The 23,336-nt window shown below is 43.5% G+C and overlaps 2 long non-coding RNA genes across 2 annotated transcripts in view; one reads left to right on the top strand and one right to left on the bottom strand.

Moving 5' to 3' along the window:
• Positions 1-4,913: 4,913 nt before the first annotated feature.
• Positions 4,914-23,336, bottom strand: part of LOC120926920 — a 58,155-nt gene continuing 39,732 nt past the window's right edge. Inside the window, exon 2 of the long non-coding RNA XR_005747003.1 lies at positions 4,914-6,218. This is a non-coding gene — a long non-coding RNA (uncharacterized LOC120926920). The remainder of the gene's footprint in view (positions 6,219-23,336) is intronic.
• Positions 5,518-5,778, top strand: LOC120926911. The gene is made up of 2 exons (XR_005747002.1): positions 5,518-5,591; positions 5,695-5,778. It is a non-coding gene; the product is annotated as an uncharacterized LOC120926911 (long non-coding RNA).

Raw genomic sequence — 23,336 nt, forward strand, 5'->3', positions numbered from 1 at the left:
TGATTGCACAGCGTGCAAACCACTTGTGTCTTGTCATCAGCACATTGTGTGAAGAACTGCCATGCTAGGGAACACCTTGGACCTGGCTTTGGTGTGCTTGGTCCCTTGCTGCATTGGGCAGTAGCAGGCGTACTGTCTAGGGGATGGACGCTCCGCTTTTGCACCCTGCTCCCTCTTCTGCTGTGCTGCTGGCTCTGTGAGACCACCGCCTCTTCCTCCGAGCCACACAGGTCACCTGCATGACGTTGATTCCATGTGGGGTCGAGGACCTCATCGTCCTCCACATAGGGTGACCACGTGTCCCGGAATAAAACTGACACAGGCACCCCCCAGACCAATCTGATGGCCCCATAAAAGGCCGCCACATCACCGCTTTACTCACTGACAGTACTTGTCCTGGCTGGGAATGCCTGGAGGAGCACAATCCCCACCCCCTGCTTGTGATTGGAAAAATCATAAATCCCTCCTCTTGTGTTCAATCACTGTGCTGTGATTTTTGAGACGGGAGGGTGTCCCTGAATGGTAGTTTGGAAATGTGGTCAGCCTAATGCCGAGTCACCTTGAAGGGAAAAGACAGGAGGATGTTAGTAGTGCATGTGCCCCTCGTGATGTCTGCATCACGGGGTCGGACAGTCATGCCTGACTCCCATGTCACTCACCAACCAGCCAGCTGTCCCCATACACTTCTGTTCGAATTTTGTTTGGATGCTGCTTTGACGGTATATGTAGCTGTCATGGCTGGCCCCTGGGTGTTTGGCACGGACGTGCCATATGAGGCATTGGGCATCGGCTATCACCTGTACGTTGATGGAATGCCACTGCTTACGATTGCGGTATATGTGCTCTGTGGCACGGGGGGCCGGAGTGCCACATGTGTGCAATCAATGGCCCACGGTGCATGGGAATCCGGCAATTCTGTAGAAATCCTGCATTGCCTTTTGCCGCAGGTGCTCATGGGTGGGTTTGATGATGTGGTGGGACATGCGTGTGAGGATTGCGGGGACAACCTGGTGCACACATCTGCTCATGGTGGATTGTGACATCCCAGACACGGCTCCACTTGTACGTTGGAAAGATCCACTGGCGAGGAAATGGAGTGTTGCCAGTACCTTGACCAGTGGCTGCACTGCATGTGAGCGTTCTGTCTGGCTGGTGATTTTATCATGCAGGGCTGTGGCTAATTCCAGGATGGCATCAGGGCTGAATCTGAAGATGCGATACACCTCCGATTCCCCCATGCCAAAGACATTCATGCGTGTTCGGTATATCCTCTCCTGTGCCCTCCTCCGTGCCTGTGGATGCAGTAGTGCTATGACCATGGCTGCCCCTGGCATGTTGGCATACAGATGTGTTGTCCTGCAAGTGTGGTTGCTCAGCTGGTCCGTAACGGTGCTGCTGCAGCTGCTCTCCAGCTGACCTGTGCACGTCTGTTGCCGGGTTGCACCTCCTTTATGGGGAATAACTTTGCGCCGGACGTACAACTTACACGCGCCCCGCGTAGCATGCGCCGGGCGCACGCACTTCGTGAATCGCCGTATTTCCCTCATTTGCATATTTGAATGCCTAATCAATGGGAGAAGCAACATGCGTCCAGCCCATATTTGCGCCCACGCTACGCCGGCGTGTGCAAGATACGTCGGCGTAGGGTGGCCAGTTTTTAGGCTTATATTGGTTTGTGACTCTGGCGCACACATACGCTGGCGCACATTTGCAATTACGTCGGCGTAACGTGATTTACGACGGCGTAAGTGCTTTGTGAATCTGGGCCATAGTGTTTATCTCACACGTACAGATATGGAGGAAACACTGCAAACACTGGAGAAAACACTGCAAAATATATTTTTTTTCCCTAAATGGGTGTTTTTTGAATAGCACAATAGAAGAAAACTAGCTAAAGTGTTTATCTCACACATACAGATATGGAGGAAACACTGCAAACACTGGAGGAAACACTGCAAAATATTTTTTTTTGCCCTAAATGGTTGTTTTTTGAATAGCACAATAGAATAAAACTAGCTAAAGTGTTTATCTCACACGTACAGATATGGAGGAAACACTGCAAACACTGGAGGAAACACTGCAAAATATTTTTTTTTTTCCCTAAATGGGTGTTTTTTGAATAGAACAATAGAAGAACAGTAGCTAAAGTGTTTATCTCACACGTACAGATATGGAGAAAACACTGCAAACACTGGAGGAAACACTGCAATTTTTTTATTTTTTCCCCTAAATGGATGTTTTTTGAATAGCACAATAGAAGAAAAGTATCTAAAGGGTGTATCTCACAGGAACATATACAGTGCTGGTGTAATTTGATTTCTGAAGCAGGACTGACTCCTATATATTTTTCTCCCTACAAGCAAAACCAGGAACCTTTCCCTAAAGTATCTAATGCAGAGTATCTCACAGGAACATAGGCAGTGCTGGTGTAATTTGATTTCTGAAGCAGGACAGTCTGACTCCTATCTAATTCTCTCCCTCAGAGCAGCAGCAGCAGCAGCCTTTCCCTAACCTTTGTAAAGCAGAGTGACGTGCTGTGCTATGTGCCTCTAGCTAATATAGAGCCTGGGTCACATGCTGGGTCACATGCTGCGCTGGCCAATCACAGCCATGCCATTGGTAGGCATGGCTGTGATGGCTTCTTGTTCACACGAGTAAAACAAATGGTGATTGGCTGCCCTGCAGCGCGTCATTACATTGCCAAACCCGAACCCGAACATACAGTAAATTGTTCGGGTTCTGGTCCGGGTACCAAAAACCCAAAAGTCCGGTACGAACCCGAACTTTACAGTTCGGGTTCGCTTAACCCTATACACGATATATTACTTTTTTTATTCGCTATTTTCTTCCCCACAAGAGTGGAGTTACCCATTAATATTAATATTTATCCAGCCTTTTTTCATGTTCTTATTATTCTACAATTGTGATATGTTTTCTCCACAGCCAATGCAGTGACTGCATTTCTTTATTATCTTTTTATTTTAATAAACAGCTTACCCTTAGATGGTGGCGCCCTCTTTTGCTTGATTTTATAAGTGGAACAGGAAGACATTGGGGAAATTGTGTCCCGTACATGTACTGTAAGTGATATATACACATATTTCCTTATCTTCAAATGTAAAATATACCAGCATGCATTATTTTTTTATTATCCAACAGAACATGTTCTGGATACTGCAACAAGATGTCAGGAGATTCGCTGCCGTGCTGTGCAGAGCTGCAGAAGATAATAGATGCTGCTTCTTCATTGTTGCGTCAGATGCAGGACTTTAATGCTCTCTTAGAGAATTTGTAGCATATTGCCAGAGCCACTGGCAGCGAACAGTGTGTCCTGGTGGCTGGGAATTCCATCTGATGAAAAAACAAAATAGTGCTGCAGGATGGAATATAGCAATTTTTCGAACAAATGCAATCATCTATGGCCTGACTTATGTGTCCTATTAATTTTTGTTAATGAAATGTAATACAGTATATCCTTTCTAGGTGAGTCTGCAGAACACCTTTCAAAGCTATATATTGCAATCGGTAAACAAAACCACACACTTGTAGCTGATGAACCAGCTTCTAATTAACACCTTTTGTTGACTTTATTCAAATTTGCAGACTGTTTTTACGGTTGTAACATGAGTTTACCACACATGCAGATAAATGACTTCACTCTTTTAGAGGTATCTACATCCTGCAGACATGTGCATGCGCCAGCAATATTGACACATCCTACTATTAAGAGAAGACAGGGGGGAAAAGAAATATAGTAATTGTTTAAGCCAGCCGTACTGAAACAATGTACTAAAAAAAAAAAAAACTGAACCTTTAAAAATAGAGGGCCAGATTCACAGAGGAAATACGCCGGAGTATCTACTGACGGCTTTTGGCTAAGATCCGACAGGCGTACGACTTTGTACGCCTTCGGATCCTAGGTGTAATTTTCTGGCGGCCGCTGGGTGGAGTTTGCGTCGTTTTCCAGCGTCGAGTATGCAAATTAGCTGATTACAGCGATCCACGAAGATACGCACGTTCGTCGCAATCTCTTACGTCGTCGCTAGTCGGTTTTTCCCGTCGCAAACTTAGGCCTGCTTTTTCATGGCTTACATTTAGAACAGCCATGTTAAAGTATGGCCGTCGTTCTCGCGTCGAATTTCAAATTTTTTTTTTTTGCATAAGACGTCCGGGAATGCGAAACGACGTAACGCACGTCGCCGTTCAAAAAATAAGTTGGGGCGCAGTAATTTCACGCAAAGCACGTCAGGAAACTTTCACACGGAGTATGCGCAGAACGTTCGGCGCAGGAATGCGCCTAATTTAAATGGTACACACCCCATTTGAATTAGGCGGGCTTGCGCCGGATGGCTTTACGCTACACCGCTGCAAGTTTACACGTAAGTGCTTTGTGAATCAAGCACTTACGACGAAAACTTGCGGCGGCGTAACGTAAAGGGGATACATTACGCCGCCATAAATATTCGTGAATCTGGCCCAGAATTGCTACTTAAACCAGACCTTTGGTAATTTTTCAACTTTTCATCTAATAAATCTTCTGCCCTGTTTTAACTTTGAATAATAAAACATTTTTTTTTCTGACAGTAAATACCTTATACAGCCCACTTCCTGTTTCTTTTCTGGTCATTAGCCTAGGCTTATGACATCATGCACAGCTCTCACTCTCATGAGAGTTTGCCAGGAAGGGAGGGGGGATGAGTCATAAGAGGGCCAATCAGAGCTGCAGAGCTGGAGGTGTGCCTCTGTGTGTCTGTGTAAATCTAGCTGCCCACAGTTAGAAATTACTGCAGCCAGAGTTAGTGGAGGGAGATTTCTGCAGCATATTTGGCAAGTACAGAATCACAGTATATATAAAATAATATGCAAAGTGTTTGGAGGGAAGCTTCAGAATGGCAAAGATGTTTTTATTACAAATTATGTGAGTAGACTGCAGTTCCTCTTTAAAATAAAGATCAACGTTCCACTGATGCCATTAATGTTGACAGAAAAATAATTACACAGGTATGAAGATGTTGTTTAAATATCATTGTACCAGGCCACTTCCCTAGTGCCAGTAAAATAATTCACATAATCCAACCTGCATTAATGAGCATTTAATGTAGGCAACCTGGGAGATGCAATGGCAAGAGATGTGAGGTTATTCAGGAAACAGCAGAAAACAAGTATATACATTTTATATACAGCCAAAATGATGGTGGTTTGAAATATGCAAAATTGGTTGGCCATGATGATGAAAGCATTCTCTACTACCCTAGGTTACCTGTACAGTCTATAGTTCAAGATCTTCTGCTCACTTGTCATGTTGCACACAGGGAAGGGTTACATGAGGTGCACTCCTAGGGCAAAGGCATCGTCAGCCACTAAAACGAAGATCATACCTTCGACAGTGTTGTCGCAGGTCAGCAGGTTCAGAGTTCCACTCTGGAGGTGCTGTAGAACTCTGTGTGTTCAATGGCACTTCCATCAGAGTTGCATCCATTTTCCCAAATGTCTAAATATATTAATTCATACCTTGCATTCACAACTGCAAGCTTTATGATGCTGAAAAATCCTTTGAAACTGAAGTAATATGATCCAGACTTGAGGGTGATGTAATCCCTACATGCTTCCCATCGATGGCTCCACCACAAATAGGAAAGTTCCAAAGCTCCCAAACAATTTTGGCAGCCTTCAGTCACTCAGTAGGATTGGTAGGAAACTGATTGAATGCACAATCATATAGAATCACATAGAACACCTATAGTAGGGCAGGAACATTATGTAAACAATTTTTTTTGTAAAAAAAAAACTATTTACGAAAATGCACTGTTCCTTTATATATTCATCCTTTATCACACTGATGAGAGCTGTGTACATCTCTGGGGTGATCTGTTCAAGGGCTTGTGGGGAAATGTGAACTTTAGGACCTGCAGACCAGATAGCGTAGGGTCACAATTGGCCTATGCTCCAGACTAGAAGACTCACGGATTATGGTGTCCTTTTTTGAATATGTGGTGTCATGGCTATCTGCAGTTGCTGGAAACAGTCATCATTCATCCTCAAATAATTTTGGAAATCATCCCAAGCTGTTTTCCTGGAGTTCATGTGCGAGTATTTTCCACTAATGCGAAGCCACTGCTTACACCACGTCCTTTGCTTGGTCTTCTTCTTTTCAAATACTTTTTGGATTGACAAAATTCCAAGAACAGCTGTTGAAATGGTGGAATCTTGTGTGTCATCTGAAAAACAATCCATTTAAAAAAAATGAACATAGGCAATGAATAAATCTGCTTTAAAGCGGAGGTTGACCCTAAAAAACATCTATATACCATTACATCCAGCATACTTCCGACATCTACAGTATGCTGTTTTTTTTTTCCCGTACATACCATTTTATTGTTATTTTCCCCCCAGCTTCCGGGTTCTGGCGTTCCTATTCAGAGGTTAGATGATTGAAGTCTGGTGAAAAACTTCCCCTGGCGCATAAGGCTCGTCACAAATTTTCCGTAAGTAGCCGAACTGCAATGGCGCCTGCGCAGTCAGCTCTACACGGCGGGCGCAGGCGCCGTATAGCGCTGTATAGAGCCGACTCGCAGGTCGGCTACTTACGGAAAACTGGTGACGCGCCTTATGCGCCAGGGGAAGTTTTTTACCAGACGTCAATCATCTAACCTCTAAATAGGAACGCCCACTCCCACAGGAGCCAGAACGTCAAATGTACATTACATCCCTTCTGATTGCACCAGCCACCACTGATTTAAGCAGTGGTGGCTGGTGCTCAATTTTTTTTGGGGGGGGCGGCAAACAAACCCCCTGCCAGGTCTGCACTTACCCCATCCACAGGCGCGCCTTCCCCGTCTTCTTCTCCCGGCTAATCCGGTCTTAAGCTCAACCTTCTATCCTAATTGGCCAGAAAGAGAAGCCAGAATACAATAGCAAATATTGATTCGTTAATGCCACAAGTGAGTGGGTTTGAGGCGCAGTACTCTGCGCTCTGAGCCCAAACTTTTTTGAAGCCAATTGGGCTTCAGGCGCTAATCATGTGCTTCCAAAAAAAACCTCATAGAAAATTATGAGTCCGATGCTCTGCATTAAAATTAGGGGGTGCCCCTGCCCCCTTTCAGACCTGCCGCCGCTGGGTTTAGGGTGCGGAACTTACACTTAATATATATATATATATATATATATATATATATATATATATTTTATTTTTTTATTTTTTATTAGGGACAATTTAGGCAGGAACCATAAAACCTATCAGCATGTCTTTGGCGTGTGGAAGGAAACCCACACAGGTACAGGGAGAACACACAAACTTCAGGTAGGTAGTGCTGTGGTTGGGATTTGTACTGACAACCCTGGTGCTGTTATGTGTAAACGCTAACCACCTAGCCACTGTGCTGTCCAATTATTAAATATTTGTGGGTTCTGACATTTGATGCGTTTTAAAAACCCATACAAATCTCGTCCAGGCAAACTAACTGTTTCAAATAATGGATGTTCCGCTGAGCATGGCAACACCACTTAAATTGATTGGTATCTTAGACCACAGAGGGTCTCCAATCTTATGTTAAAAACTCTATACAGTTATTGAAAATCTTAAAGTGCATAATCATCCCATCCAGATTCTGTCTGTTTGACACTGACAAGGAAGTAGGTAAGAGAGCTGCCGCTCCAGGTGAGCTCACTAGGGTAATTGATGTCCACTCAGAAGCAGATGGGTGCTGGCAATGCACAGGATGTGCAAAAACAATAAGGATATGGACAGCCGCACTCCAGTAACTTGAAAAAAGACGTGCCCTTTATTGGGTACAGGAAAAAATGCACTACAGATATCAGCACACAGTGGGATAAACATCTGACGCGTTTCGCATTGAGTGTCAATGCTTAATCATAGCTATCATATGATAGCTATGATTAAGCATTGACACTCAATGCGAAACGCGTCAGCTGTTTATCCCACTGTGTGCTGATATCTGTAGTGCATTTTTTCCTGTACCCAATAAAGGGCACGTCTTTTTTCAAGTTACTGGAGTGCGGCTGTCCATATCCTTATTGTTTTTGCACTGACAAGGAAGTACTCTTCTCTAGTATTCCATTCATTTTCGGCTAGATATCATTAGTAGATTCTTTCAAGAGAGGTGATACTCTTTCTGTTGGTAGCCAGACGTGTGTTGGAACGCCTTCAACACATATTTGAACACGAGTATGTGCAATGTATTCTTTTTTAGGTCTCCCACCACATCCAGGTACTAGGGGTAGCCATGGGGACCTCTTGTGCTCCATCATGTGCCAATCTGTACATGGGGTAATGGGAGTATGAGCTGTTTGTGGAAGAATCCCTATTTGGTGTACCTTGCCACATCCTAGCCTGGCAAAGGTATATTGCTATTGCACTAGTCATTTGGGCAGGATCAGTAGAGGAACTTGTTTACTTCTCTTGGCATTTTGGGTGTCCACATTGCACACAAATCCTATGTAATTGAGCGACAGGGCTGAATTCTTTACATTTATGTCCTGAATGATATAGTATTTTTTTCATACATCCATGGGGCAAGCTTTAATACTATCATTATAGCAGACGTAAGGATGTTTCATAGACATTTCTGAGCCTGTCCTGAGTTATTGGAGAATAATATAGCAACAAAGTGTAATCCTTATTTAACCCCTTCCATACAGGGCATTTTCACCCCCTTCCTGCCCAGAACAATTTTTCGTTCTCAGCGCTGTTGCACTTTGAATGAAAATCGCGTGGGCATGCAACACTGTACCCAAATGAAATCTTTAACTACTTAACCCCCGGACCATATTGCTGCCCAAAGACCAGAGTACTTTTTGCGATTCGGGACTGCGTCGCTTTAACAGACAATTGCGCGGTCGTGCGACGTGGCTCCCAAACAAAATTGGCGTCCTTTTTTTCCCACAAATAGAGCTTTCTTTTGGTGGTATTTGATCACCTCTGCGGTTTTTAGTTTTTGCGCTATAAGCAAAAATAGAGAGACAATTTTGAAAAAAAATAATATTTTTTACATTTTGCTATAATAAATATCCCCCAAAAATATATATTAAAAATCATTTTTTTTCCTCAGTTTAAGCCGATACGTTTTCTTCTACATATTTTTCGTAAAAAAAAATCGCAATAAGCGTTTATTGATTGGTTTGCGCAAAAGTTATAGCGTTTACAAAATAGGGGGTATTTTTATTATATTTTTATTATATTTTTTTTACTAGTAATGGCGGCGATCAGCGATTTTTTTTCTTTATTGCGACATTATGGCGGACACTTCGGACACTTTTGACACATTTTTGGGACCATTGTCATTTTTATAGCGATCAGTGCTATAAAAATGCATTGGATTACTATAAAAATGCCACTGGCAGTGAAGGGGTTAACACTAGGGGGCGGGGAAGGGGTTAAGTATGCCTGGGTGTGTTCTTACTGTGGGGGGGGTGGCCTCACTAGAGGAAACACTGATCCTCGGTTCATACATTGTATGAACCGAAGATCAGCATTTCCCCTGCTGACAGGACCGGGAGCTGTGTGTTTACACACACAGCTCCCGGTCCCCGCTCTGTAACGAGCGATCGCGTGTGCCCGGCGGCGATCGCGCCCGCCGGGCACACGCACGGGAGTCGGGGGCGAGCGCGCGCCCCTAGTGGCGGCTGGGAGAGAGGACGTTATACTACGTGCTCTCGCCCAGCCGAGCCAACTTGCCGACGTAAAACGGCGGTGGGCGGTCGACTAGTGGTTACGTTTTCCCCCCACAAATAGAGCTTTTGTTTGGTGGTATTTGATCATCTCAGCGGTTTTTATTTTTTGCGCTATAAACAAAAGATCTGCCATCCACCGATCATGCACTTTAGGATTGAAGGCAAACATTTAATAAATGCTAATTTTTATTTTTCATCTAAATGCATTTATTAAAGTGGAGGTTCACCCGAAAACTACATTTTTAACATTAGATTGATGCTCATTTTGTCAAGGGGACTTGGGTAGTTTTTTTAAAATCGAAGCAGTACTTACCGTTTTAGAGAGTGATCTTCTCCGCCGCTTCCAGGTATGGGCTGCAGGACTGGGCGTTCCTATTTGAATGACAGGCTTCCGACAGGCTTCCGACGGTCGCATACATCGCATCACGATTTTCCGAAAGTAGCCGAACGTCGGTGCGCAGGTGCCGTATAGAGCCGCACCGACGTTCGGCCTCTTTCGGCTACTCATGACGCGATGTATGCGATCGTCGGAGGCCTGTCGGAAGCCTGTCAATCAAATAGGAACGCCCAGTCCCGAAGACCATACCCGGAAGCAGCGGAGAAGATCGCTCTCTAAAACGGTAAGTACTGCTTCGATTTTAAAAAAACTACCCGATTCCCCTTGACAAAATGAGCATCAATCTAATGTTAAAAAAAAAATTTGGGTGAACTCCCGCTTTAAATTTTTTGCAAGCAGTGGAATTTGTCTTTTAGACATGGTCCACCAGAAAGGTATCAATTATGCAGATTTTTTACACAAGTTAGTCAGTATAGAAGTTAGGAGGTGGGAGGGATAGTTTTAAGATTAGTTTTAGCTGAAATTATATTTTAAGAGCAATGGCTGGCCGGATTGTGGATGGTGTATTTTCATCACCTAGGTTTCTCACCTACACATCGGGAGGGGCTGCAGGGCTGATGACTGCTGATTTGGAGAAAAACTATTTGCTTTCTCTTACAACACTTTTCCACTTTTCCATCATTTATATATTAATAAATAGATAGCAGCAGCTATGAAAACATTATTTTTTTTAAATCATTTCAAGGCATACTGTCTGATTCATTAGAGAATCTTCTTCAGAGAACCTCAAGCAATCTATACACTGGCATATAATATATACAATCCATTACATACAGTATATCTCTTATGTAATCAGTTGAGACATGCTACATACAGCCAAAAAAGTACACAGGGAGTACATGGCATGTCCTGTCCTTCTTTCCCCTGCCACATTAGCCAGAAATGTTCAGCTGTCAAAATGACAGCCAGGAGTTGCTGTGTTATAAAGCAGCTATAATAGTCACTGATGTTAAAAACACTGCTCAGAAGTGAGACAGATACAAAGTGACATTATTGTTACTTTGTATTCACTCCGTTCTATTTAGATTTGCAGATCTTTGGGTGCCTTCTTTTCAGTTAAACCAACCTCACAGAAAAAAAAATAACAAAAAAACAAACAAACATAAAAAGAAAATGTAATTTATGAAACAAACAAAAAAGAAAACGTGTTCCTATTTTACTCCTTATTAAAGTGGAGTTTCCATCCCTAAAAAAGAAAAAAAAATGTTTTACTCTTAATCTGGAAATGCCTGTTGCTATGCGGTCCCACAAAATCTGCCTTTGGAATCACCTAGGATTCTGACATCATCTCCCTCTAATGCTCCTGGGAAATGTGTGTCATCATTTCCCAGGATGCAGTGCGCTGTCCAATTATCACCCCTCATCCAAGACTTCCAAGAAGTAAGTGCTTGTGGGCTTCACAATGCCCACAAGCAAAATGACAACGGTGTGGACATAGTTTTATAAACTATCTTTTTTGAATAACTATGCGGAGCGGCGGCGGATTGTAAAATAGTAAGTGGCCGCATGATGAAAGGACATACATTTAAAAAATGCTAATTGTGGTTGGAACCCCGCTTTAAGACCCTCCTACTCTTCGTGAAATTTGACTGACCACGCCCACTATTTGATGTGATTTGGAGGGTGTGTGTGGGTGGAGGAGTTTTGGGGGGGTCATGGTTGAGTTCCAGCACCTATTGTTTGAGAAAAAAAAGCCTGGTGTATAGTAAAATTAGGGTGGGGGGTAAGAAAGGATTAGAATCCAAGTCCAGATTCTCTAGTCATCCCCATTTCACCCCCCTTCTGGAAATCATTCAACCAAGAAGGAAATAAAAACAAAAAAAAACTGAAATTGTGCTTTAAGTTCTTTTAGTGTATAGTTAGCCATTTTGATAGACTTGGTGCCGGTTTACGCAGGGGCGGATTCAAAGTCGCCTTATTCTCGTCCGACTGAAGCTGCCCCATACAGTGCGACTTCAGTGCGGCTTGCAAAATTACTTCTGTATAGAAGTTAATACAAGCCGCTCTGAAGTTGCCCCAAAGTAGTACAGGAACCTTTTTCTAAGTCGGAACAACTTGAGTTGCTCCTATTAGAACGGATTCATGGAAAGTGACTTGTAAGGCGGCTACATCGCTTGACAGGTCGCCCCTATTTGAACTGGCACTTAAAGTGTTGAATGTATACTATTAAAGCAACCCTGTCAATATGCTAAAAAAACGAAATACCGTATTTATCGGAGTGTACCGCGCACTTTTTTGCCCTTAAAATCAGGGCAAAATCGTGGGTGCACGATATACGCCGATACTCGCTTCCCGCGCTGTGTTTGAATCCGCCGCTGACATATACTGAGCGCAGTACACTCGGGTACACTCAGCCAGGCTCGGCTCCCCTTGCGGTTATGCGAGAAGAGCCAAGAGGAGCCGAGCGTGGCCGAGCGTGCCCGAGTGTGCTGCGCTCGGTATATGTCGGCGGCGGCGTTCAAACACAGCGCGGGAAGCGGAGATCGGCTCAGAGACAGCACGGGAGAAGCGGGGAGGACACCACGAAGGCCGCAGACGGACGGCGAACCGGACAAGGCCGCCGATGGACGCCGGGCAAGACACCAAAACTGTAAGTAATAAAAAAAAAAATCCAGGAATTTCACGTCTAGATTAGGGGTGCGCGCTATACGCCGGTGCGCGCTATAGGCAGATAAATACGGTAAACTAAGCCCACTCTGAAAATTAAAAAAAGGTAAATACTTACTGTAACTTTTTCGAATGCCTGTGTCTTGAACCTCCACCACGTTGCTGTTGTTCCTCCAGCCAGCTCCTATATCACTACAGGCAGGAGGACAGCAGCACATGGCAAAGGAGCAGATATTTGACAAATCTGGTGTCGGATACCTGCAGCAACTAACAGCATTGCAGCAAACTCTTAAGGGCTCTTTCACACGGAGCGGACCGTTTCCGGGTCCGCTCCGTGTGTCTCCGTCGGCTCAGCGGGGATCCCCGCTCAGCTGTCGGCGGATAGGGCGGTCCCCGCACACATTGCAGGGACCGCCCTGTCTCTGCTCCGCTGTCCCCTATGGGGAACCTGATGCAGACGGACCGTCTGTCCGTCTGCATCAGTTCCGCTCCGCCGAACGGAAGAAAAATAGGGTTTCTTCCGTTCGGAAAAGCGGAACCCGACTGACGCGGATGCTCCATCCGCTAACGGACGCGTCCCCATAGGGATTCATTACAAGTCCGTTAACGGACTTGTAATGAATGGACAGACGGAGCGGACGTCTGAAAGGGGCCTAAGACAGAGCATGTCAGAGAAGCATTTTCATTCTTCTTTACAGTTTGGGCTTAGTTTCATTTTCTAAATGTACTGACAGTGCCACTGAAAGTAACAAGGGTTCAACAGGATTACTAACAATAAGTACGTTTATGCTACAAATAAATTAAGCATTTAAAATGGATTAGCCCGAACGTAATGCTTATCCATGTGTAGATACTCCAGAATTACCATTGGTAAATCAGTTGTTTATGAAAAATAGTTTCTATCATTAAAAACATTCACTGGATAGGTATGTTGTATATTGTACCTGCCATGGGAAAATGGCGTTAAGCCAGAAATCATCTCTCTGGGAAAGTAATATGCATAGTATGCCATGGGACATTGCCTAAAGCGTGCCTAGTACTGCAGTATAATATTTAATTTGTTTTGGATTATGATATATTTACAGTGAGTGCACCCCTCACATTTTTGAAAATATTTTATATCTTTTCATGTGACAACACTGAAGAAATGACACTTTGCTACAATGTTGTGTAGTGAGTGTACAGCTTGTATAACAGTGTAAATTAGCTGTCCCCTCAAAATAACTCAACACACAGCCATTAATGTCTAAACAGCTGGCAACAAAAGTGAGTACACCCCTAAAGATCTATATATCTATATATACACTGCTCAAAAAAATGAAAGGAACACTTTGAAAGCATATCAGATCTCAACGGGCAAAAATCTCATGCTGGATATCTATACTGATATGGACGGGGTAATGTGTTAGGAATGAAAAGAAGGCACCTCATTTGATGGAAATTAAAATTATCCACCTACAGAGGGCTGAGTTCAAAAATTATGCAGCAAGCTAGTCCATTTTGCTGAAATTTCATTGCAATAACTTAAAATTGTCCTCAGTAGTTTATATGGTCCCCAAGTGGTTGTATGCATGCCTGACAACATCAGGGCATGCTCCTAATGAGATGACGGATGGTATCCTGGGATATTTCCTCCCAGATCTGGACCAGAGCATCACTGAGCTCCTGGCAGCACCGGATGGACCGAAACATAATGTCCCAGAGGTGTTCTTTTGGATTTAGGTCAGGTAAGCGTGGGGGCCATTCAATGGTATCAATTTCTTCACCCTTCAGGAACTGGCTGCATGCTTTTGCCACATGAGGCCGGGAATTGTAATGCACCAGGAGGAACCCAGGACCCACTGCACCAGTATAGAGTCTGACAATGGGTCCAAGGATTTCATCCCATTACCTAATGGCAGTCAGGGTGCCATTATGTAGCCTGTAGAGGTCTGTGCATCCCTCCATGGATATGCCTCCCCAGACCTGTTGTTAATTTCAATTAACAGCAAAGCAGCTGAGACTGATTAACAACCCTCTCTGTATACACCCCTCCCCCTCTGCTACTTAAAGTGGAGGTTCACCCGGAAATGTTAATTTTTAACATTAGATTGAGGCTCATTTTGTCAAGGCGAATCGGGTAGTTTTTTTAAAAACGAAGCTGTACTTACCGTTTTAGAGAGCGATCTTCTCCGCCGCTTCCGGGTATGGGCTGCGGGACTGGGCGTTCCTACTTGATTGACAGCCTTCCGACGGTCGCATCTATCCCGTCACGATTTTCCGAAAGTAGCCGAACGTCGGTGCGCAGGTGCCGTATAGAGCCGCACCGACGTTCGGCTTCTTTAGGCTACTCGTGACGCGATGTATGCGACCGTCGAAAGCCTGTCGGAAGCCTGTCAATCAAGTAGGAACGCCCAGTCCCGAAGACCATACCCGGACAAAATGAGCATGAATCTAATGTTAAAATTTTTTTTTAGGGTGAACTCCCTCTTTAACTGACCAGATCAATATCCCAGGAGTTCTGATTCAAAAGTGTTCCTTTAATTTTTTTGGAGCAGTGTATATATATATATTTGTTTTACTTGTCTGATTGCTTTCACTTTGATCTAACAAAAAAAAAAACTCTAGTGGTTTCTTTTTTAAAGCAACTCTGCAAAATAATAAAAAAACAGAATGAATGAAAATGAAAAAGTTTAAATACTGTATTAACAGTTAAATACAAATGTAAAAAAATCTGCGAGAAAATAATGAATAAAGGGGGGTGGAAAACAAAAAATTAGCTAAATAGGTCTGAAAATATATATATATATATATATATATATATATATATATATATATATATATATATATATATATATATATATATATATATATATATATATATAAAATTAAGAAGGAATATAATAGAAGCAAATATTATTATTAAAAAAAAAAAAAAAAGTGTTACGAAACCCAAAACCTGCATTCACTATATCGGGTCTCCCACAGTACACAGATCATGGAAATGTAATTATTTTAGCAGATATAAACTGCTAAATACCTTTTTTCATCAGCAGTTAGAGCAGTCTTGTGACTTCTGTCAGTGTCTGGTAATGCTTGTAAGAGGAGTTTTAATTCTCCCACAATTGTCCTATCAGGATGCAGGACCCCTGACCCTCTGTCTGGATAGTGCTGATTGGCCCTGTGCTGATCACGTTCAACCTCCCAAGAAAAGTGATTGCTCAAGATGACATCCTCCTCCCATTTGACCTTAAATAGGTTTGCCAAGCTAGGGGTGAACTTGCTTCCCATAGCTACTTCCCGGTTCTCTAAAAAAAGAAAGTCACCTAACCAAAAAAAATTATGTTGCATAGCAAAATACAATAGGGTCTCAACAGACTGGGCGAGAATATACCATCAACTCCTTCATTACTTATTCCACCAGGAATTCTTTATATCATTTTTTTTGTAATGGATTATATTTATTTTATTTTTATATTTATTAGTGTTCAATTGTATTAGGATGTGGATGGGTCCTTTCCTTCCTCATGACGGATTGGGTTTTTCCTTTTTATTTTGATGTATTATAACATCTTTTATATGAACTTTTTCTGCAGTCCAATTGTTCCCCCTAATACTTCCACATATGAACTCCGATGTTCGTTTTTAACTATATGTGCGATAGATGTGTTTTTCTTGTCGATTCAGAGAAACCTCCCAACCTCTTACCCTTTTTCTGGTTGAGTCTTCCGCCCCTTTCCTTGTTTAGGTATTTAAAGCGTGCTCCACGTCTGGTAACCTCGCCCCTGACAACATCAATTATATGACAAAACGCGTTGGGTGGGACCAATCACTGCGCTCTTCGGCCGTTCGGTACTCTGTTTATGGTCATCGCTGCAGCATATCTTCCTATGGTTACATGCTCATTTTATACTATATATACTGTATTTGAGTGCACCTTTTTATATTTGATTAGTAGCACTTTTTACAGAATTACTCTATGATCTTTGATGGTCTAAATATGCATATATCAGGAACGGGACTGACTCGGAGCACACGGGGACTACCAATACCTATATGGGTGTATTTGGAAAAACTTTTTCCCTACAGCTCATTTGAGTTTTTCATTAATTTAAAAGCCAAAATATTCTGGGAAGCTGCTATCTTCTACATTGTTAGTGTTGCACGTGGATGATCTGGGGAAGCTGGCTCTCCTATGCATGCAGTTGTCTATCTCTCTTTTCCATGGAATTTGCTCTCGCTGGGACACTAGAGTCTATTCTTATATTCTATTGAATTATTTTTTTCCATTTTAATTTTTTGGAACTTTATGTACTTTCATTGATAAATTTGAGTTCACATTGTCACTTATATATATTTTTTTATTTCCTTGTATTTATATAATTTTTTCATAGCGCTGCACTATATAAATATATATATTGAGTTGGGAATTGCCGGCAAGTACTGGGAGGGGGGAGCTGCAGGAAGGACAGGATGTTTACGACTAATTAATATAGAAAATAAATAGAATTTATACAATTGTTTCTGTTTCTAAATATAACAAAAATACTTCAGCTTCTTAGAAAATTAAAAGAATTCTAATAAGATGATTTAATTACAGGTTGCTCTAGCAGCCTTTCCATTTGTTCTGTGTCACGTTTTTGTCATAGCCTTAGTATGCCCTTACTTTGTACAGTTCTGCTGAACATGTTGGCCCTATTATATTAATAATAATGGATCCGGTGCTTAGAATGTTTTGGCAAGTGACAATTATGCTATGGGATGAAAGAAAAAATCCTGGATCGCCGCACTCCTCAAAACACGATGTCTTTATTCAAAACATAAAAAAAAAAAAAAAAAATTCAAATGGAAAAAACAGCCAAAATTCATGCAATCAAACAAGAAGTGGACTAGGAAAAAAGAGCTGACAATTTTGCTAAAGAGGAGGAATGGCCCAAAACGTCATAAATGGAGAGCAGACATCAACCCAGACAGCTGGTACCCTGGGGTGGATCCAATGGCCACACATAACCAACCAGGGAAGAAGGGCTTCTCTAGGGGTATCCACGCCCTCCAGGCCTAACATATACTGTAGTTATTGGCTTATAACACTCCTTTCTTTACCCTGAAAATAGAGGGTAAACTGTGCCTGCAAATTATACGCAGGGGGCTGTGGAAAAAAAAAATCCCGAAAATGTTAGGGTGCTTGTTATACGCCTGTGCGTGCTATACGCCTGTGCGTGCTATACGCCGATAAATTAGGTAGTTCTATGATCTATGGGGATCTAATACAAGTAGGCTTCATGAAGGACAATATTGTATCATGCTCCCGAATATGTTGGCTGCCACCTTTAAAGTAATGAAGTTTGGCGCCATTCCACGAGTGTGCGCAATTTTACAGCATGGCATGTTAGGTATCCATTTACGCGGCGTAACATCATCTTTCACATTACGAAACGAAATATTTCAGTGTGCACATGTCTAGTATTTGGTTATAAGATGACAAAGTGTGGAAAATTTGAAGAGCTATATATACTTTTTCAAGGCACTATAGTGGGTTTGATTCGATGTGCGGCCCATGGGATACAGCTTTTGTTTCACATTGATGTTTGGAGCCCAGACAAGCTCCTTTCCCGGCCAGCACTTATAGTGGTGGGCACAGGATTAGAACCCCCTAAAGCCTGAGCGGCACACATATGCCAGATTTGGTTCACCTGTTTTTACCGCCACAGAAAGTAGTCAGAAGACCCTCTACAGTTCAAGACATTTAAAACCATCATGCCTTTCCCTTTTTTTAGATTATACATTCAAGTTGAAAATGTGACAGCATGCTACCTCTAAAGCCCTTTTGAGCATTAGATTTTACTAAAATAATCACAAAACACAAGGAATGCAGCTTGTACAAAAGGGTCCCATTATTTAGATGTGCCCGTGGCAGTCTGAAGTGTAAATATTAATAATAATTAATAATAATAATGTTTTTGTAGAGAGGACTGGAAATGTGACGTATAGTTTGGTTTCATTATCATATGTGAATTGTGGAAGTTCCACACGTTCCCAGGCAACAATATGTTAAGTAGAACCATATGTTTATGATGATAAATGTACATTTATCAATCACAATTAGAATTTTTAATAAGAGAGAGACAATGAAGCACCACCATCCATCAACCATATGTCTACAAGAAGTTGTTCATTTTGAATGATTTGCGTTGGTGGGAATTTGCATTCCAAGAACTCGTAGAGACAAGCAATGAGCTACAAAGCTAAACGCTTCCTCTGTACGGTATGTCCAGGACAGCTAGCCCTCCTGCCCACCTCCTGTCCCAGCCCTGACTTGCACTGTTTGCATTTAAAAATATACATTTAAATATGTAATAATGATTCCAGAGCTGTATTCATTTTTATGATTCTAGATGAAGAATATGCAACAAAGGATTCTTGACATGTATCTCTCCTTCACATTAACAATTATGCTATATTGTTGATGGGATAATTATATTTTGGCAGTCAAATTAGCCTACTCTACATTCATAGCATGTTTCTCCACTATGCTATAGTGGTTCAGCTGAGGCAAAGTACGTTTATAGTACACCTGAATGAAAAGAACATGTTCTTTTTTAATAGACACAGAGGAACAAACAGTACAGTGTTTAAAAATACAAAGAATATTGCAGTATTTAAAATTAATGCAGTGTTTAAAAATAATACAAATAATATTGCATTAATAAACACTTTAAATATGATATCACTGGTGTCAAAAGATTACGTGGGATGTGACAGGTGACCAAAGGCTGGGCTGCTGTGTTGGAAAGCTGACTACCGTGAGTGCTGATTGCAATGTCAGAATAAAGGCTGGGCTGCCACATCTGTGCTGAGTGGGCAGCTGCCGGAGAGATCCAGTGAGCTGGAGGAAAGGAACGTCACGTGTTCAGTGAGAGAACATCATTATGTAGGCGGGTGTAGTTTAGCCTCCCTGCACAGGCTAAGCTGTGATGGCAGCTGCCATGCAGAAAGGATGGAGGATAAGAAGAATTTTTGCTCCTCTGAAGCCTCCATAGGCCATCTTGAGGGCAGTGCTAATAAATAGCCCTGTCCCACTGAGGTTGGCACTAGGGTTGAGCGAACCCAAACTGTAAAGTTCGGGTTTGTACCTAAAGTTCGGGTTTGTACCTGACTTTTGTGTTTTTGGTACCCGGACCTGAACCCGAACAATTTGCTGTAAGTTTGGGTTCGGGTTCGGTGTTCGGCAATGTAATGGCGCGCTGCAGGGCAGCCAATCACCATTTGTTTTACTCGTGTGACCTAGAAGCCATCACAGCCATGCCTACTAATGGCATGGTTGTGATTGGCCAGTGCAGCATGTGACCCAGCATGTGACCCAGCCTCTATATAAGCTAGAGGCACATAGCACAGCTCGTCACTCTGCTTTAGATAGGGTAGGGAAAGGCTGCTGCTGCTGATCTGATCTGAGGGAGAGAATTAGATCGGAGTCAGACTGTCCTGCTTCAGAAATCAAATTACACCAGCACTGCATATGTTACTGTGAGATACACCCTTTAGATACTTTCCTTCTATTGTGCTATTAAAAAAACACCCATTTGGGGCAAAAAAATATATTTTGCAGTGTTTCCTCCAGTTTTTGCAGTGTTTCCTCCATATCTGTACGTGTGAGATAAACACTTTGGCCCAGATTCACAAAGGAATCGTGTGATATACGTGTGATATAAACACTTTAGCTAGTGTTCTTCTATTGTGCTATTCAAAAAACACCCATTTAGGGCAAGAAAATATATATTGCAGTGTTTCCTCCAGTTTCAGTGTTTCCTCCATATCTGTACGTGTGAGATAAACACTTTAGCTACTGTTTTTCTATTGTTCTATTCAAAAAACACCAATTTAGGGCAAAAAAAAAAAATTCTTTAGATACAGTTTTTCTATTGTGCTATTCTAACTTTTTTTTATTTAGGGCAAATCATTTTTTTTTTTGGTGCATTTCCTGCATATCTGTTCGTGTGAGATACACGCTTTAGATACTGTTCTTCTATTGTGCTATCCCATTTAGGGCAAGATCCTACATTTGAGAAATATGAGGAGAACGTCAAATAAGGGACGTGGCCGCGGTCATGGTGCTGCAGGTGCAGCTCCTGTTGCAGGGAGAGGACATGGTCGATCTGTGCCAGCTACACGCACAAGTGAAACACCTTTTTCAGGTGCGAGTAGCCAACAGAGCCTGCAGTGGTATTTGGTGGGGCCTAATCCAACTGTACGAATGTTGAGGCCAGGAGCAGAACAGGCGGTAGTAGATTGGGTTGCTGACAGTGCCTCCAGTTCCTTCACATTGTCTCCCAACCAGTCTTGTGCTGAAAGGTCAGAGTTGGCACCTGCAGCCGATGTCGATCAGTCTTTCACCTCACCCCCTTGCAAATCAGCCAAGCAGTCTGAGCCCCAAATCATGCAGCAGTCTCTTCTGCTTTTTGATGACTCTGTTAGCATGGTTTCCCAGGGCCATCCACCTAGCCCTGCCCCAGAAGTGGAAGAGATTGAGTGCACCGATGCCCAACCACTTATATTTCAAGATGAGTACATGGGGGGACCATCACAGCACGTCTCGGATGATGATGAAACACAGTTGCCAACTGCTGCTGCTTTTGCAATTGTGCAGACCGACAAGGAGGGCAGTGGTAAAGACTGGGTGGAAGATGATGTGGTGGACGATGAGGTCCTCGACCCGACATGGAATCAACGTCATGCAGGTGACCTATGTAGTTCGGAGGAAGAGGCGGTGTTCGCACAGAGCCACCAGCACAGCAGAAGAGGGAGCAGGGTGCAAAAGCGGAGCGTCCGTCCCTAGACAGTATGCCTGCTACTGCCCAATGCAGCAAGGGGCCGAGCAAACCAAAGCCAGGTCCAAGGAGTTCCCTAGCATGGCAGTTCTTCACACAATGTGCTGATGACAAGACACGAGTGGTTTGCACGCTGTGCAATCAGAGCCTGGCATCTAAGTGCAAGGCAGGAGCTGCAGTGGAGTAGACACCTCAAAAACCAAGAAAGGTCTCTGGCTCCTCCTGCTTCCTCTTCTGCTTCAGTCTCGGGCCTCTCGGCCTCTTCATCCACCTCTGTAGTGACAGTTCCACCTGCCACCCCACAATTAGAGGACCGGCAAGCAACACTACCACCTGGGTCACCAAACATCTCCACAATGTCCCATGAAAGCATTCAGCTCTCTATCTCCCAAACGCTGGAGCAGAAGAGGAAGTACCCCCCTACCCACCCGCGATCCTTGGCCCTGAATGCCAGCATTTCAAAATTCCTGGCCTTTGAAATGCTGTCATTCCGTCTGGTGGAGACGCAGAGCCTGATGGCATTGGCTGTCCCACAGTACGTCGTGCCCAGCCACCACTACTTTTCCAGGCGAGCCATCCCTTCCCTGCACAACCAAGTGGGGGACAAAATCAGGTGTGCACTGTGCCAAGCCATCTGTGGCAAGGTCCACCTAACTACGGATACGTGGACCAGTAAGCACGGTCAGGGACGTTATATCTCCCTAACAGCACACTGAGTAAATGCAGTGGCGGCTGGGCCTGAGGCGGATAGCAGTTTGGCGCATGTCCTTCCACCACTGAGGATTGCAGGGCGCTTCAGTTTGCCTCCTGTTGCTAACTCCTCCTACTCTGCTTCCTCATCCTCTAGCGCCTCCGCATCCGGTCAGCGTAACACATACACCATCAACTTCAGCACAGCCATGGGTAAACGACAGCAGGCAGTTTTAATTTTTTTGCTGTTTGGGGGAAAAACCCCACACCGCGCAGGAGTTGTGGAGGGACATGGAACAACAGACCGATGAGTGGTTGGCGTCAGTGAGCCTCAAGCCGGGCCTGGTGGTGTGCGATAATGGGCGAAATCTCGTAGCAGCTCTGGGCCTAGCCGGTTTGATGCACATCCCTTGCCTGGCGCATGTGCTGAATTTGGTGGTGCAGAGGTTCCTTAAAACTTACCCCGATATGCCACAGCTGCTCCAGAACGCGTGGGCCGTCTGTGAGCACTTTCGGCGTTCTCACCCTGCTGCTGCTTGCCTGTCAGCGCTGCAGCGTAACTTCGGCCTTCCCGCTCACCGCCTCATATGTGACGTGCCCACAAGGTGGAACTCCACCTTGCACATGCTGGCCAGACTGTGCGAGCAGCAGCAGGCGATAGTGGAGTTTCAGCTGCAGCATGCACGCGTGAGATGCTCTGCGGAACAGAACCACTTCACCACCAATAACTGGGCCTCCATGCGAGACCTGTGTGCCTTGTTGCGAGTACTCCACCAACATGGTGGAAAACATATTAATTACACAGGTTCTCTGGCTGATTAAGGTGCTGCTAATTAAACTCACTTGGTGCCTTATCGACATTAAATTAGCTCCAGAACAGTAATTACTATGTGTTCGGGTTTAAAGGGATGAGGTGGCAACCCTAGATCTTTCTCACTCTTTTGGGGTGTACCCTAATTTAAAAAATAAATTAATTAAAAACAAAAACCTGTGTTGGCTACCTCGTCCTCCACCGCCGCTTCCACCTACACCGCCACATCCACCGCCACCTCAACCTCCTACTCCATATGGACCTCGTCCTCCTAGGTCAAGATATTTTTTTTATTTTTTTTATGTTATTTTAAGTTATTTCCCTATCCACATTTATT

The sequence above is a fragment of the Rana temporaria genome, chromosome 1 (assembly GCF_905171775.1).
Source record: "Rana temporaria chromosome 1, aRanTem1.1, whole genome shotgun sequence".
NCBI lineage: Eukaryota > Metazoa > Chordata > Amphibia > Anura > Ranidae > Rana > Rana temporaria.